The sequence below is a fragment of the Papio anubis genome, chromosome 15 (genome assembly GCF_008728515.1).
Source record: "Papio anubis isolate 15944 chromosome 15, Panubis1.0, whole genome shotgun sequence".
In the NCBI taxonomy this organism is placed as follows: domain Eukaryota; kingdom Metazoa; phylum Chordata; class Mammalia; order Primates; family Cercopithecidae; genus Papio; species Papio anubis.
Window position 1 is genome coordinate 34,991,978 of NC_044990.1, and position 17,661 is coordinate 35,009,638.

The following is a 17,661-nucleotide window of genomic DNA, read 5'->3' on the forward strand; positions in this document are numbered from 1 at the left end:
ATGTCTGCCATATTTCTATAACTTTTAATCTTTATGATCTTACAGTCACAAAAATTTTCTCTCAAGTATTATCTAACATGTGTGTTGATCTCAGCAGCACTACGCTGAAGAATTTTTATCAGTATTTTCCATTTTTTTTTTTTTAGGAAGGCGAATCTTTCTATCAGCTTCAATACCTATAAAATTAAATGAAGCCACAATTTACAAATTAAAATTTGTTAATATAAGCTATTCATGAAAGCTCCTAATTCATATCTGTGCTCTGCCTCATTTTGTATGGGGAAAAATTAAGCTGAAGGTAAAGTCTAGTTAAAAGAATTACCAAAATTATATTAAAATAATTTTAATTGGGTACAGACTAATTAGTTCATTAAAATCATTAACATGTCAGTAAGTTAAGCATAAATCTGACATTTACTTCCAACAAAGTTTTGAAAAAAATTGATTGGAAATTCTGAAGTAACTCTATTCAGAAAATAACAAACTGATAAATGTTTGGAATTCAAAAGTCCTGTCTTTCTCTATTACTGGTGGGTCTGTCAATGTGAAATCACAAATAAAGATTGAATAAGGCCATGTATGCTTGACTCTCCCACATGAACTTTCAGGATTGTGTTTTATGTTTTTGTGGAAACGCTATCACTTCATAAAACATTTCTTTTAATTTCCAGAGGTTAAGATGGTAAACTTCAATTGACAATACCGGAAGGAGGGAAGGAAGGAAGGAGGGAAGAAGGGAAGGAGGGAAGGAAGGAAAGAAGGAAGGAAGGAAGGAAGGAAGGAAGGAAGGAAGGAAGGAAGGAAGGAAGGAAGGAAAGAAGGAAGGAAGAAAGAAAGGAAGGAAGGAAAGGAAGGAGGCTAACAAGTTAAAATTCACCAAAAGTAGTATTCTAGTATTCTTACAGCAGTAAATAAACACATCATAACTTTTATATGTGAACATAATGAATGTCAAGAACTTAAAAGCCTGAAATTGTACCCCACTTACATGTTAACAAGTTAGGCTTTCATAGTTTCATAGATACTGGCTGGAGATACACAGCTCCTGCATCAGAGATGAAGGACTTCATTACACACAGCAAAGCTGACTGTCTGAACTTCGTATTGCTACCAGTTACTCACATCTCAAGTCACTCACTCTTAAGTCTTGTCGGAATGATGCACATGCAGGTTTAAGTGAATTCTATGCATGTAAAGCTTTTGATTCACAGTTTAGAAATTCCAAGTTTAGTAAACTCCAATCTTTTAAAAGGGACTTTAAGCAAATATGTCCAAACTTTGCCCCAGAGGAGACATTATCTTTATTATAGTATATAGCAAATGAATCCATTCTGTGCTCCAGATGAAGACGCTATCATTACCTTTCACGATTATTTGCTATGCAAGCACAGATTCTTTAAAAGACAGTGAAGAACAGAAGCTGTCATCAACACATCTTCTTACAGGATGTGCAGAAATATGTGTCCATGGACAATTTCCTCAATTAGAGCTACTTAATAAATGGACATATACTGGCCATTAAATATATATATGTCACACAGGATTTGTGGAGATTGTTTACATAGTGACACTGTTTCAAGGGATGTGTGTAAAATCTTAGCTTCTATTAGTCCTATGGAATTAAGCCAATTATTGAAACTTTGAACCTATTTTCTTCACATTTAAAATAGTATGTCCTCTACATCCCTAACAGAAATATAAAAATCTACTCTGATAATGTAATTGAAAAAGTTATATAAACTTTAAAATATGGTACGGTTTTTAGTTATCATATTAATTAGGGCTGATGTGCTTTTATGTTTTTATTCTTAAAAATACTTGTTATAGTAACGGTTAAATGTCTTGTATTTTATAAAAATAATTTTGGATGTTAAACTTTTGTAATTTTTGCTTATATGATTATGTATTAGTCCACTTTCACAGTGCCAATATAGAAATACCCGACCGAGATCGGGCAATTTACAAAAGAGAGAAGTTTAATGCATTCACAGTTCATCATGGCTGGGAAGGCCAGACAATCATGGCAGAAGTTGAAAGGAATATCTCACACGGCGGCAGACAACTGAAGAGCGCTTGTGCAGCGAAACTACCTTTTTTTTTTTTTTCCTTGAGAGGGAGTATCGCTCTGTCACCCAGGCTGGAATGCCGTGGCGTATTATGGGCTCACTGCAAAGCTCTGCCTCCCGGGTTCATGCCATTCTCCTGCCTCAGCCTCCCAAGTAGCTGGAATTACAGGTGCCCACTACCAAGCCCGGCTAATTTTTTTTTTTTTTTTTTTTTTTAAATTTTTAGTAGAGACGCGGTTTCACCACGTTAGCCGGGATGGTCTTGATCTCCTGACCTCGTGATCCACCCGCCTCGGCCTCCCAAAGTGCTGGGATTACAGGTGTGAGCCACCGTACCAAGCCTGGAAACTGCCGCTTTAAAAACCATCAGACCACTGGGCGCGGTGGCTCATGCCTGTAATCCTAGCATTTTGGGAGGCCAAGCTGGTTGGATTACCTGAGGTCAGGAGTTTGAGACCAGCCTGGCCAACATGGTGAAACCCTGTCTCTACTAAAAATACAAAAATTAGCCAGGTGTGGTTGTGTGCACTTGTAATCCCAGCTACTTAGGAGGCCAAGGCAAGAGAATTGTTTGACCCTGGGAGGTGAGGTTGCAGTGAGCCCAGATCATGCCACTGCACTCCAGCCTGGGTAACAAATTTAGACTCTGTCTCAAAAAATATAAAAAATAATAATAATAAAAAATAAAACCATCAGATCTTGTGAGACTTATTCACTATCATGAGAACAGCACAGGAAAAGCCTGCCCCCATGATTTAATTACCTCATACCAGGTCCCTCCCACAACACATGGGAATTAAAGATGAGATTTGGGTGAGGAAACAGCCAAACCATATCGTTCTGCCCCTGCCTCTTTCTTAATCTCATGTCCTCACATTTCAAAACCAATCGTGCCTTCCCAACAGTCCCCCAAACTCTTAACTCATTTCAGCATTAACTCAAAAGTCCACAGTCCAAAGTCTTATCCGAGACAAGACAACTTCCTTCCACCTATGAACCTGTAAAATCAAAAGCAAATTAGTTACTTCCTAGATGCAATGAGAGTACAGACATTGGGCAAATACAGCCATTTCAAATGGGATCAACTGGCCAAAACAAAGGAGCTACAGGCCCCATGCAAGTCCAAAATCCAGAGGGCAGTTAAATCTTGAAGTCCCAAAATAGTCTCCTTTGATTCCACATCTCACAACCAGGTCACGCTGATGCAAAAGGTAGGTTCCCATGGTCTTCAGCCATCTCTGCCCCTGTGGCTTTCCAGAGTACAGCCTCCCTCCTGGCTGATATCATGGGCTAGCATTGAGTGTCCGCAGCTTTTCCAGGAGCATGGTGCAAGCTCAGTGGATCTACCATTCTGGGGTCTGGAGGATAGTGGCCCTCTTCTCACAGCTCCACTAGGCAGTGCCCCAGTAGAGACTTTGTGTAGGGGCTCCAACCCCACTTTTCCTTTCCACACTGCCCTAGCGAGGGTTATCCATGATGGCCCTGCCCCTGCAGCAAACGTCTCACTGGGCATCCAGGCGTTTCCATACATCTGAAATCCAGGCGAAGGTTCCCAAATCTCAACTGATGTCCATGCACCCACAGGCTCAACACCATGTGGAAGCTGCCAGTGCTTGGGGATTCTACCCGCTGAATGAACAGCCCAATCTGTGCCTTGGCCCCTTTTAGCCATGGTTGGAGCAGCTCTACCACAGAGTACCAAGTCCCTAGGCTGCGCAGCGGGGCCCTGGGCCTGGCCCATGAAACCATCTTTTTCTCCTAGATCTCTGAGTCTGTGAAGGGAGGGGCTGCCAAGAAGACCTCTGACATGCCCTGGAGACATTTTCCCCATTGTCTTGGGGATTAACGTTCCTCTCCTCATTACTTATGCAGATTTCTGCATGTGGTTTATATTACTCCTCAGAAAATGGTATTTTCTTTTCTATTGCATTGTCAGGCTGCAAATTTTCCAAGTTTTTATGCTCTGTTTCCCTTTTAAAACTAAATGCCTTTAACGGCCCCCAGATCACCTCTTGAATGCTTTGCTGCTTAGAAATTTCTCCTGCCAGATACCCTAAATCACCTCTCTGAAGTTCAAGTTCCACAAATCTCTAGGGCAGGGGTAAAATGCCTCTAGTCTTTTTGCTAAAACATAGCAAAAATCACCTTTACTCCAGCTCCCAACAAGTTTCTCATCTTCATCTGAGACCAACTTACCTTAGATGTCATTGTCCATATCATTATCAGCATTTTGGTCGAAGCCATTCTACAAGTCTCTAGGGAGTTCGAAACCTTCCCACATTTTCCTGTCTTCTTCTGAGCCCTCCAAACTGTTTCCACCTCTGCCTGTTACTCAGTTCCAAAGTCGCTTCCACATTTTTTGGGTATCCTTTCATCAGTGTCCCACTATACTGGTACCAATTTACTGTATTAGTCTGTTTTTACATTGCTGATAAAGACATACTTGAGGCCAGGCATGGTGGCTCACACCTGTAATCCCAGCACTTTGGGAGGCCGAGGTAGGCGGATCACCTGAGGTTGGGAGTTCGAGACCAGCCTGACCAATATGGAGAAACCCCCTCTCTACTAGAAATACAAAATTAGCCAATCATGCCTGTAATTCCAGCTACTCGGAGACAGAGGCAGGAGAATCATTTGAACCTGGGAGGCAGAGGTTGTGGTGAGCCAAGATCATGCCATTGAACTCCAGACTGGGCAACAAGAGTGAAACTCCAACTCAAAAAAAAAAAAAAAAAAAAAAAAAAAAAAAAAAAAAAAAAAAAAAAAAAAAGACATACTTGATACTGGGCAATTTACAAAAGAAAGAAGCTAATGCACTCATAGTTCCACATGGCTGGGGAGGCCTCACAATTATGGTAGAAGGTTAAAGGCACATCTCACATGGCAGCAGATAAGAGAAGAAGATGGGTTATGCAGGGAAACACCCATTTTTGAAACCCTCAGATCTTGTGAGACTTATTCACTGTCACAAGAGCAGCATGGGAAGGACCCTCCCTCATGATTCAGTTACCTCCCACCAGGTCCCTCCCACAACATGTGGGAATTCAAGATGAGATTTCAGTGGGGATACAGCCAAACTATCTCAGATTATTTATAATAAAATATTCTATATTTATTCTTGGTTATATGTACTTTTAAAAATATTAAACTATTAATATTAAACTATTAATCTCAGAATAGTCCTTCAATGCTATTAACCAACACTGCTGCTCAAATATACAAAAAATTTAACTGTCAGAAATTATTTTTTCTGAACATATATATCTATGCTTTATTTAATTATATATATTATCTAATTTTACTGAGGTAAAATTTGAATTTCAGGTAGACGTTTTATTATCAGGAGAAACCTGATTTCTAACAATTTCCTTTCAGAAAAGAAATCCTACCAAATTCTTAAAAATTCAAGGTCTAGATTCACTTGAAAGGGTAGATCTACTTGTATTTCTAATTTATTTCTCCCAACATTGCACCTTTAATAATTTAAGCCTATACAAATGTTGTAAGCATAGTGTGGAATCATAAACCAAATATACTTCCTCTAGCTTCATCAGTTATCATGATTTTGTCCCAATTCCTCTACACACATGCATCGTTTTCTAGTTCATTGTAGACAGAATGCTTCATTCCTATCTCCTATGGAAAATAGCATCCTATTACATCATAACAATGACCATATATGTAGTACAATCAGCCAATACAACATTTATATAATATTGTAATCTACAATCCACATTCAGATATCCTCAACCATCCCATTTATATATTTTATGTTTATTTTTTTGTTGTCTGTGTTTATTATTTTCCAATATTGCATCCACAATAGATTATGCTCTTTTGTTTTTCATCTTAATTGGCATCTTTCTTGAAGAAATGTTTTTGCAATACACCTTTGGATTTAAAGTCATCACAATTCACTGAATTTTTTCAGCACTATTTTCTTTAGTCTCTGGGTGTATTTTTTTATCCTCTGCCAAAAGTTGAATACAGGGTATAAACTTTCGGTTATAAGATGAATAAGTTTTGAGGATATAATATATAGCATGATGACTATTGTTAATAACACTGTATTTTATACTAAAATTTGCAGAGAGAGTGATCTTAAATGTTCTCACCACACAAACACAAAAGGTAGCTACATGAAGTCATAGATGTGTTAATTGTCTTTGTGGAGTAATCATTTCACATTGTATGCATATCTCAAATAATCACATTATATACTTAAATATATACAATTTTATTTTTATTTATCTCACAATAAAGACAGGAAAATATATATGTTTCTACAGAAGAGTGATTAGTGTTGAGTCAATTAGTTTTTTGTTTGTTTGTTTGTTTTTTTAAGAAGAATACTCCCTCCCACTATAGGGTAACCAGAATAGGTGAGTTTCACATATTATTTTATACTTTATACAAGTGAAATAATAGAGTACATACTCCTTTATGTCTGGCTTCTTTTTCTCAGCATGAACTCTCTAAAATTCATCCATCCTTTTGCTAATTCTCTCACTCCCTTGCTTTATGCATTTCATTGTGTAAATAGACCACACATTATTTACCCATTCTACTACTTGTGGGTGTTTAGATAATTTTAAATTTGTTCCACTATAAATACTTATAATCTAATCATCCTACTACTTGACATTTTGGTGAATATATAAAGAAAAAACTAGAAGCATGACAGCTTGAACATAGAGTATGTCAAGGTTTTATTGTAATAGGAAAACCCAGAAATATTAACTAAAGTGACCATAACAAGTTACCCTTCCTCCTGCAGTGAATAAGAATTGTGGTTGCTTCCTATCCTTACCACATATGACAGTTTCGATATTTCGATTTTAGCCATGCTGCTAGGTTATTAGTTGTAATATATTGTAGTTGCATTTTTAACTTATTCATAATCTTGAGCACTGTTTATATTTTACTAACAATGAAACAGTGTTCCTGTTGTATTGTCTCAATTTTTAGTCATTAGTAAAAATTCTCTGTCTTATGGGTTTGAGTCCTTCCTTAGATATACATTTCCAGTAACTCTTTCTACTGTTAGTAGTTTTCTTTATTCTTATTGCTTTTGTAAACTAAAGTTCTTAATTTTAATATGATCCAATTTATAGTTTACATTTTTATTAGTAGTACATTTTTGTCATATTTAAGAAATCTTTGTATACTTTAATGTCATCAAAATGCATTAAATTTTTCTTTTCCTTTTCATCGAAACTCATTTGAAGTTGTGTATGTGTGTATAGTGTAAGATAGGGAGCATAATTTTCTTCTTAATAATATTATATTGATCCTAATCAAGTGGCCGTTTATAAGCAAGTGTACTTCTGGAATCTGTATTCTGTTATATATTTTAGTTTCTGTAAACTCACACCAATACCACATTATTTTAAGTACTATAGTTTGATGGTAATTGATATCTGATTGTTCAGTTATTATTCGTCTTTAAGACTGCTCTATCTATATGCAATCTGCATTTTGCTATATATTTTTAGAATAAGATTAATTTGAAAAGAATTAACACACAATACCAAGTTCTTCAATATATGAATATATTGATCTTAATATTTTTTAAGTCTTCATTAGTGATGTTTTGTAGTTTTCTATGAAGAAGTCATATATCATATATATACACACACACACACACACACACACACATATATATATATATATATTTTTTTTTTTTTTTGAGACAGAGTCTTGCTCTGTTGCCCAGGCTGGAGTGCAGTGGTGCAATCTCGGCTCACTGCAACCTCCACCTCCCAGGTTCAAGTGATTCTCCTGCCTCAGCCTCCCAAGTAGCTGAGATTACAGGCACATGCCACCATGCCCAGCTAATTTTCATATTTGTAGTAGAGACAGGGTTTAACCATATTGGCCAGGCTGGTCTCAAACTCCTGACCTCGTGGTACGCCGGCCTCGGTCTCACAAAGTGCTAGGATTACCACATCTGGCCATATTTTTATTATTTTTCTAATTATTTGTTAAATTTAATTACATTATAAAAGCAATATTTTTAATTTTAATGTCCATAATCTATTACCTTTTATTATATTCCTGGTTTTATTGGTAAATATACTATTTTTACAATTTTTGTCCCTATGGACGTCTCTTTCTTTTCAGTGTTTTTACTGTGGTTGTAATGAACACAATTATCATAATTCATGCTAACTAATATTTTCAAAATTTTGAAAAACATATCTAAACACTTTAAAAAATAAAAATATGAAATGATTACATTTCTAAATATTTAATACAAAGTAACTGACTAAAATATTTGGACATATAACGTTAAAAAGCAATAAAGTATAGAAAAGACAACACACAGATTGAGAGGAAATATTTGCAAGCCATAGACTCAATAAGGGATTATATCCAAAATATATAAGGAAGTCAAATAACTCTCTTTACAAAAACAAATCTGGTTTAAAAAAAATAGACAAAGGATCTGAATAGACATTTCTCAGAAAAAGACGTATAATGCCCAACAGATATTTCAAAAAAATATTTCATAGATCTAATCGTTAAAGAAATGCAAATCAAAACCTCAATATTTCACCTCACACCTATCAGTAGGGCTATCATCAAAAAGACAAAAATTACCAAGTGTCTAAAAGGATATGGAGAAAAGGGAGCCCTTGTACACTGTTGGTGGCAATTTAAATTAATGCAAACATTATGGTAAACTGTATTAAGGTTCCACAGAAAGTGGAAAAATATAATTATTATGTAATCCAGCAATGCCACCTTTGGGAATTTATTCAAAAGATTTGGAATCCATATGTTAATGAGATGTCTGCACTTCCATATTTATTGCAGCACTATCGCCAAGTTATAGAATCAAGTCAAGTGTGCATCAACAGATGAATGGATAAAGAAAATGTGTCACATATACACAAAAGAATACTATTCAGTCTTAGAAAGGAAAGGAAATTATGTCATTTGTGACAAGGTGCATACGCATGGATAACATTGTGTTAAGTGAAATATGTGAGGCATAAAACAGCAAATACCACATTTCTCGCTTATATGTGTAATCTAAAAAAGTTGAATTTCTTAATGAAGAAAATAGAATGCAGTTACCGGAAGCTGAGGATGTGGGGTAAGTGATGAGATGGTAGTCAAAGGTTGCAGCACCTCGTTTTGACTATAGGAACAAGGTTTGTTTATTTGAGATCTATTGTGCAGCATGGTATATAGTTAATAATAGTGTATTGTACATTTCAAGATTTCTAAGGGCAAATTTCAAATGTTCCCAACACAAAAAAGACAAATATTTGTGGTGATGGATATATTAATTACCTTTATTTAATTATTTCATATTGTATTCATGAGTCATAACATCATTTGTACCCCAAAATTTGTCAATTTACAATAAGAAATTTTTAAACACCTTCAAACTGAAGAAACATAAGGCATGAAATATCTATTTATAAACAACTAGTAAAACTGGGAATTTTGGAAAATCAGCACATTTTAATCATTTTATTTATGAATAAAAAGGTAATTTAAAGAGAATAAGAAAATAATTTCCTATTGTAATCAGATTTAGCCAGTTCCCTTTAACAAGATTTATAATTTCATTTCCAAAACTCATATATTTTAGAAATCTAACTATTTGCAAATCAATTATGTTTATATTATAAATCATCACTTAGTTGGATAACTTTCACATTACTTAAGGAATACAATTTCTTCTTTGATTTGTGAACTAGAGTTACCTGGGGATCTTTGAATATAATAAAATATAATGTGTTGTCTGTGAAGATTTGGAAACAAAATACCAGTCCAGTTTTCTGTGGAATCCTGTCTCTCTCTTTTTCACACCCACACATACCCACCCACACCCATACACAAGTCCTTTAGCCCCACCCAGGCAAGAAATAAAGGTTTTGTTTTGTTTTGTTATGTTTTGTTTGAGATAGATTCTGACTCTTTACCCAGGTTGGAGTACAGGGGCACGATTTTGGCTCACTGCAACCTCTCTCTCCTGTGTTCTAGCGATTCTTGTGCCTCAGCCTCCCGAATAGTTGGGGTTACAGGTGCTTGACACCATCCTGGCTAATTTTTTTTTCTATTTTTAGTAGAGACAGGGTTTATTTTATTTTATTTTATTTTATTTTAATTTATTTATTATTATTATACTGTAGGTTGTAGGGTACATGTGCATAACGTGCAGGTTTGTTACATATGTATACTTGTGCCTTGTTGGTGTGCTGCACCCATCAACTCGTCATTTACATCAGGTATAACTCCCAATGCAATCCCTCCCCCCTTCCCCCTCCCCATGATAGGCCCCGGTGTGTGATGTTCCCCTTCCTGAGTCCAAGTGATCTCATTGTTCAGTTCCCACCTATGAGTGAGAACATGCGGTGTTGGGTTTTCTGTTCTTGTGATAGTTTGCTAAGAATGATGGATTCCAGCTGCATCCATGTCCCTACAAAGGACACAAACTCATCCTTTTTTATGGCTGCATAGTATTCCATGGTGTATATGTGCCACATTTTCTTTTTTTTTTTTTTTTTTTTTTTTTTTTTTTTTTTTTTTTTTTTTTTGAGACGGAGTCTTGCTCAGTCGCCCAGGCTGGAGTGCAGTGGCCGGATCTCGGCTCACTGCAAGCTCCGCCTCCCGGGTTTACGCCATTCTCCTGCCTCAGCCTCCGGAGTAGCTGGGACTACAGGCGCCCGCCATCTCGCCCGGCTAGTTTTTTGTATTTTTTAGTAGAGACGGGGTTTCACAGTGTTCGCCAGGATGGTCTCGATCTTCTGACCTCGTGATCCGCCCGTCTCGGCCTCCCAAAGTGCTGGGATTACAGGCTTGAGCCACCGCGCCCGGCCGCCACATTTTCTTAATCCAATCTGTCACTGATGGACCAGCCATCCCATTACTGGGTATATACCCAAAGGATTATAAATTATGCTGCTATAAAGACACATGCACACGTATGTTTATTGCAGCACTATTCACAATAGCAAAGACTTGGAATCAACCCAAATGTCCATCAGAGACAGGGTTTAACAATGTTGCCCAAGCTGGTCTCAAACTCCGGACCTCCAGTGATCCGCCAGTCTGCCTCAGCCTCCCAAAGTGCTGGGATTACAGGCGTGAGCCACCGTGCCCTGCCAGTATGGTTTATTTTTTTACAATTAAGGAACTAATTTTATTCCATATTTTGTCAATATTTCCAGTACTGTTTTCTATTCTAAAATTCCATGTAGGATACCATTTTGACTTTAGTTTTCATTTATTCTTAGGCTACTCACAGTAGTGAGAGTTTTTCAGACTTCTTTTTCTTTCTTTTTTTTTTTTTTTTTGACCTTGACAGTTTTAAAGAAGACTGGTCAAGTATTTTGCAGAGTGTCCCCCTAGTGGAATTTGTCTAATTATTGATTTATTTAGTAATTAGACTTGGTAGATGTGTTTTGGGGAGGAAGGCCACAGTGAAAAGTGCATTCTCATCATAGTATAGGGTACATGCTATAGATATGATTTATCACTGTGAATGTAAACCTTGGTCAACTATCTGAGGTACTGTTATTCAGTAGACTTTTATATTTTATTTTCTCTTTGCATACTGTTCTTGTTGGAAGAATTGTACTCTTTAGAATTCTTTTGCATAAGTGATTTTTCTCTTCTTCCCTTATTATTTTTCAGTCATTTATTTGTATTGATATGAATACTTGTATATATACTTTATACTTTGGTATATAACCCAATACTACTTTATTTATTTTACTTGTTTTATTGCTCAACTGGTTTCATCTTTGGCCATTGAACTCTTTTATTTGGCTACTGTATTCTTTTGATATACTCTCATTACAGTAGCTTTATTTTTTTCCTATAGTGTTTGTTTGTTTGTTTAACTTTCTAACACTACAGTGTTACAATGTTTCAATATGGTTCCTTCACCTGAAGACTAGGATTAGAAATCAACATCTGGGCTCTGAAGATGCTCTTTGCTACTGGTTCTTTTTTTTTTTTTTTTTTTTTTTTTTTTTGAGACGGAGTCTCGCTCTGTCGCCCGAGCTGGAGTGCAGTGGCCGGATCTCAGCTCACTGCAAGCTCCGCCTCCCGGGTTCACGCCATTCTCCTGCCTCAGCCTCCCGAGTAGCTGGGACTACAGGCGCCCACCACCTCGCCCGGCTAGTTTTTTGTATTTTTTAGTAGAGATGGGGTTTCACGGTGTTCGCCAGGATGGTCTCGATCTCCTGACCTCGTGATCCGCCCATCTCGGCCTCCCAAAGTGCTGGGATTACAGGCTTGAGCCACCGCGCCCGGCCAACTACTGGTTCATTTTTGACAATCTTATATCGACATATACATATATGCGTGTCTACTAACTTGTATATATACATATATGTATAAGTAATTCTATATATAGCCATCTGTATCTATATTAAGCAAAATGTCATTTTTCAAATATAGGTCATTTTAGCCTTGATGATAGGTAAATTATTTGTCAACTGTACATCTTCTTTGATTGATGTCTGTTCGGATATTTGGCCCATTTTGAGTAGGTTGTTTGCTTTCTAATTTTTTATTTAAAGTTCTTTGTTTATTTGGACACACATCCTTTATCAGAACTTGTACATAATTTATTAGAATAATATCTATGTTTTTCGTTTTCTTGTAATATTATAAATGGTTTCATGATTTCAAATTTCAAGTTCTAATTGTCCATTACTGATATATAGGAAAAAATAGTTTTGTAAAATAACCAATGTTGATGGTATATACTTTTCCTAGTATTAAGTATTTTCTGTCCATTGTTTGGAGTATTCTATATGGGCAATTGTGTGATTTAGAAACAGGCACAGTATTATTTTTCCCTGTGATATATGTGTACTCATTATTTCCTTTTCTTGTCTTATTAGACTATCAAGAATTTCCAGTACGAGCTTGAATAGGAACAGTAAGAGAAAACATTCTTGCCTTCTTCATGACCTTAGGGGAAAAATCTCTGGTTCCTCAGCATTAACTATGTTAGCTATAGAATTTCTGTAGTTGTGCTTTATCAAGTTTAGGAAGTTTTCCTACGTTCCTAGTTTGCTGAGCATTTTTTTTAAAAAAAGGTATTCAATTTTGTTAAATGCTTTCTATGAATCGACGTGACCATAAATATTTCTTCTGTAACTAGTTTATGAGGTAGATTGTGTTGATTTTTTTTTTTTTTTTTTTTTTTTGGCCATGTGAACCAGGTTTGCATATTTGTAATAAATCTCCCTTAGTCGTGGTGAATAATTAATGTTATACATTGTTAGACAGAATTACCACACATTTTGTTTAAGTGTTTTTTGTTCTTGTATTTGTATTTGCTTATTGCTTTGGCATTCATAGTTGTAAGAGAAGAAATATAGGTTTTTTTTTTTTTTTTTTTTTTTTTTTTGTAATGTTTGTGTCTGGTTTTGGTAATAGGGTAATGCTGACCTAATAGAGTGATTTAGGAATTGTTTCTTCTGCTTCCATTTTCTGGGAGAGATTGTGCAGAATTGCTATTTTTTTAAATATGCTGTTTGAACAAAATAAGGATTTGTTTTCATCCTAACTATATTTATCCCTATAGCAATGTTCACCAGCTGGACTTTTTGCCAAAATGAGCTAGATTATATTAAGAAAAAAATTAAGCTATTTTATCTTTTATCATTTACATTTTTAAACACATGTATTGACTCCATACAAAATTAAATATCTACATACTGTTAAATTTAATTAACATAATAACTACATTTTCCTTTTTCATTAAAATATTCTCAATGCCTCGCTCAATAAATAGTACACACTCAGTAAACAGTCATTGCCTAATCATGCCTCTACACACACCCAAAGGCATTTGGCAAAAATGTTTCAACAACTGAAAAATCAAGTTGTTGGCTTATTATAAAGAATAATAATCTTATATATTTTTAATGCTTAATGAAAACAGTAGGAAATCACTAATAGTAGACAGATAAGGTATGGTGAAATATATTATGCCAATTTGCCTCCTACAAATTAGCTAGCTAAAACAATAATGGAACTGAATTGTCCCCGTATGTTATGACATATAAATAGCCATACACTTTAAAATAATGTCCTATAATATGAACTGCGTTGTTGAAAATGATAAGTGGACATTGGCATATTAACACTATAAAAAGGGCACCAGTTTTTAAATTGTTAAAATTCTCATTGTCATACAGCGAGATAATCAGTATATGTCAATGTCACATTTAACACATTAATGAGAGAACCAGCAGAATGACAGGGCTTATTAAAATTTAATATGAGAAACTGGGACTTACATAGTGTTGAAATAAGATTGCTAATTTCAAGAACTGTGAAAAGTGTGAGAATTTTATACTACTTTCAGGCCTGACACAATTTAGTGGATACTTGTAGAACATACGAGATTCCTGGGTCAGAGACAGATGACGGTTAATCAGAGCAATATAAATAATCAGAGTATAGCATTTTTGTTTTTGTTTTTACTTTCGTTCAGTTTCGTGATCTCTAATACCTATAAGGCACTGGAATATGTCAAAAAATTGTAGTAGACCAATTAAACAGACAAGGTAGACTTTATTTACAACTATTGCATTAGCAGTGGAACAAGTCATTTTCAAGCTAATTGCTATCTGGAAGCCAAAGGGTTTCTTCTGTGCATTCCTCCTTGTGAAGCTGAAAGACCCACTCCACACAATCCCTTGACAAGAAATTAGGAAGAGTAGCAAGATTATAACAATAAAGGAAAGAGACTGACCTCAACTTCACTGAAAAAAGAAACAGAAAAGAATAGTTTTAAAGCGCTACAGTGAGTTAGTAGAAAAGTAATGGAGAACATTATCAGAGAGGTGTTTAATGTGATTCAGCCATCTGTGTTTGTTAATTTGTGCTTATCTGAGTTTGGCTCCTACCCTTCTACAGAGACAAGACTACTATCTTTCCTAATGATTATATTTAAAAGGGATGGCTGTCACTTTCTTATAAGACGTTCCTCGCCAGGCACAATGGCTCACGCCTGCAATCCCAGCACGCTGGGAGGCTGAGGCAGGCAGATCACATGAGGTCAGGAGTTCGAGACCAGCCTGGCCAACATTGTGAAACTCCTGTCTCTACTAAAATTACAAAAATTAGCGGGGCGTGGCGATGTGCTCCTGTAATCCCAGCCACTCGGGAGGCTGAGGCAGGAGAATCTCTTGAACACGGGAGGAGGAGGTTGCAGTGAGCTGAGATGGCACATCTGCACTCCATCTTGGAAGACAGAGCAAGACTCCATCTGGGAAAAAAAATAAAAATTAAAAAAAAATAAAAAGACATTCCTAGGCAAAACTAGCAAGAGGCAGGGGCCGGCGGGGAAGGGGAGGGGCAGGGGTGTGAGGGGGAAAGGGAGGGACGACGGGGTGGGGGGCGGCGGGTGTTGGGAGGAAGGGGAGGTCAGGAGGGGGGAAGATTTACATCTCAAAGGAAACAAAAAATAGTTTATAACTACACATTTTCTAATATAAAAGGTCATCTCATAGTAGGAGGGCGTAAGGCATAAGTGAGTGCACAAGATAAGAGAGAAATCAGGCCAAGCTCATCTTTTTTGTCAGGAGCTCACTGTCAGTGTAACTAACTCACTCCACAAGAACAGCATTAAACCATTTTTAAAGCTTCCACTTCCCAGTACCACTACATTGATAATTAAATTTCAACATGAGTTTTGGAGGGAACATTCAAACCATAGCACATTTTTGCTGCATTGTCAATAAATTTAAAAGCATAGGGTATTAGGTTAAATGGTTAACTTCTGTCTTGGGGCTTCACAAAGCCGAGATTAAAGTCATTTACCTGGTCTAAGGCTAGGATTCCACAAGCACTAGAAAAGCATAACAATTACATCAGAAGACTTTGTAAGCATCTTTTTCACAAAAGAAGTGTAATAATTGTAACTGAATAGTGGACTATATCAGAGAAGTACATTTAAATTAGCATTACTGGCACATATATATATATATATATATATATATATATGCATGCATGTAAATTACGGTTATTCAGTTGTGTGATGGTGGAAATGAGGATTCATTTTTCTTTCTTTTTGAGACAGGGTTTCATTCCCATCACCCAGTCTGGAGAGCAATGGTGCGATCCCAGTTCACTGCAACCTCCACCTCCAGAGCTCAAGCGATCTGACCACTTCAGATTTATTTTTATGACAATATACTTATTTACATATGTTTAATCTGACTTAAATCTTTATATACGTTATTGTTCATTGCTTGGAAAAGTTGGCAGATAAAATGAGTAAATTTATTTCTATATTCTGAGTAGTTTTTTCCACATTCAGTGAATGTTTTCTTATTATCTATGTTAATATTTCTCATATTTCACAAGTCTTGAGAAATATGATTAAACACAATGCCATTTGAAGAGGATTTTACTCTAGTTTTTACACTGTATCTGCTAAACTGAGATCAAAGACAAGAAATATTTTCTTAAACGCTCTTCCAAAAGTAAAGTATTAAAAGTAATATAAGATTATTTCTTGAGTCCTTGCTTTTTATGTGACAAGGAAAAGAACAATGGTCATACCGAAAAGGGTGGTGGCCATGTGAAGCCCACTTGCTAAGCATACACTGCCTGCTGAACGCCGGAGGATGTGGCCATTCAGTCGCTCAACACATAGAAATGACAAATACTCAAAGTGATGGACATCTCAAATATTCTGACTTGATCATTACACATTCTATGCATATAAAAGTATCATATTTTACATAAATATGTAACATTATATGTATCAACAACAAAAAAATAAAGTAGCATGGAAAAATGTGTTATTCGAAATACAGTAGAGACCATGACCTTCAAATCCCCAAGGTCAATGTCTTTGCTACCTATGTGCTCCCCAAGCTGTGACACTATATCATTGTATACGTTACGCCACTTATACCAAGATTGTTTTGTGAAAGGCCTATATATGCAAAGCAATCCCCAAATGCAGAAGGATTTGAGCAATCAAAGAATGAAGTAGATAAATCAAGTTAATCAGCAAAAGGCAATGTATTGGGAAAGTTAGGGACAGAAGCGTTGTCTTCAGCAGCTGCAAGACAGGTAGATCTCTGCATTATTACCCCCCAGACCCAGGGCTTATATATATCATAGGGAAAGGGTATCATGCTTCAGAAGGAATGTATAGCACAATTGAATTTTACCCTTCAGGGAAAGGCAAGAATGAAATATGCTCTATAGGGTATATTTTGCCTAAGGGCAGGATTGATGTTAAGTACATGTTTATAACATAAATGTTGTTTTGATCTAAGGGTAAGATTTACAGTAAATGCTCTTCCACTAGGGACAGCAAAAAAAGTATAAATCTTAGAGACATTCCTGAAACTGGAGTTAATCAGAAGTCAACATGAATTACCATTCAAGATGGAGTTGCTTTAGCCTCAACAATAGTCAGTAACCATTCTTGTGAAGCCAGGAAAGAACCAACACCTCTCGCCTTAAGTTAGACCTGTGAGTGTTACCTCATAACCTCTACCAAAACTCATATAAGAAGCTGAGTCTTTAAAGATTGAAGAAAGGCTAAGCTCCAGAAAAAAAAAAAAAAAAAAGAAATTATATGTTATAC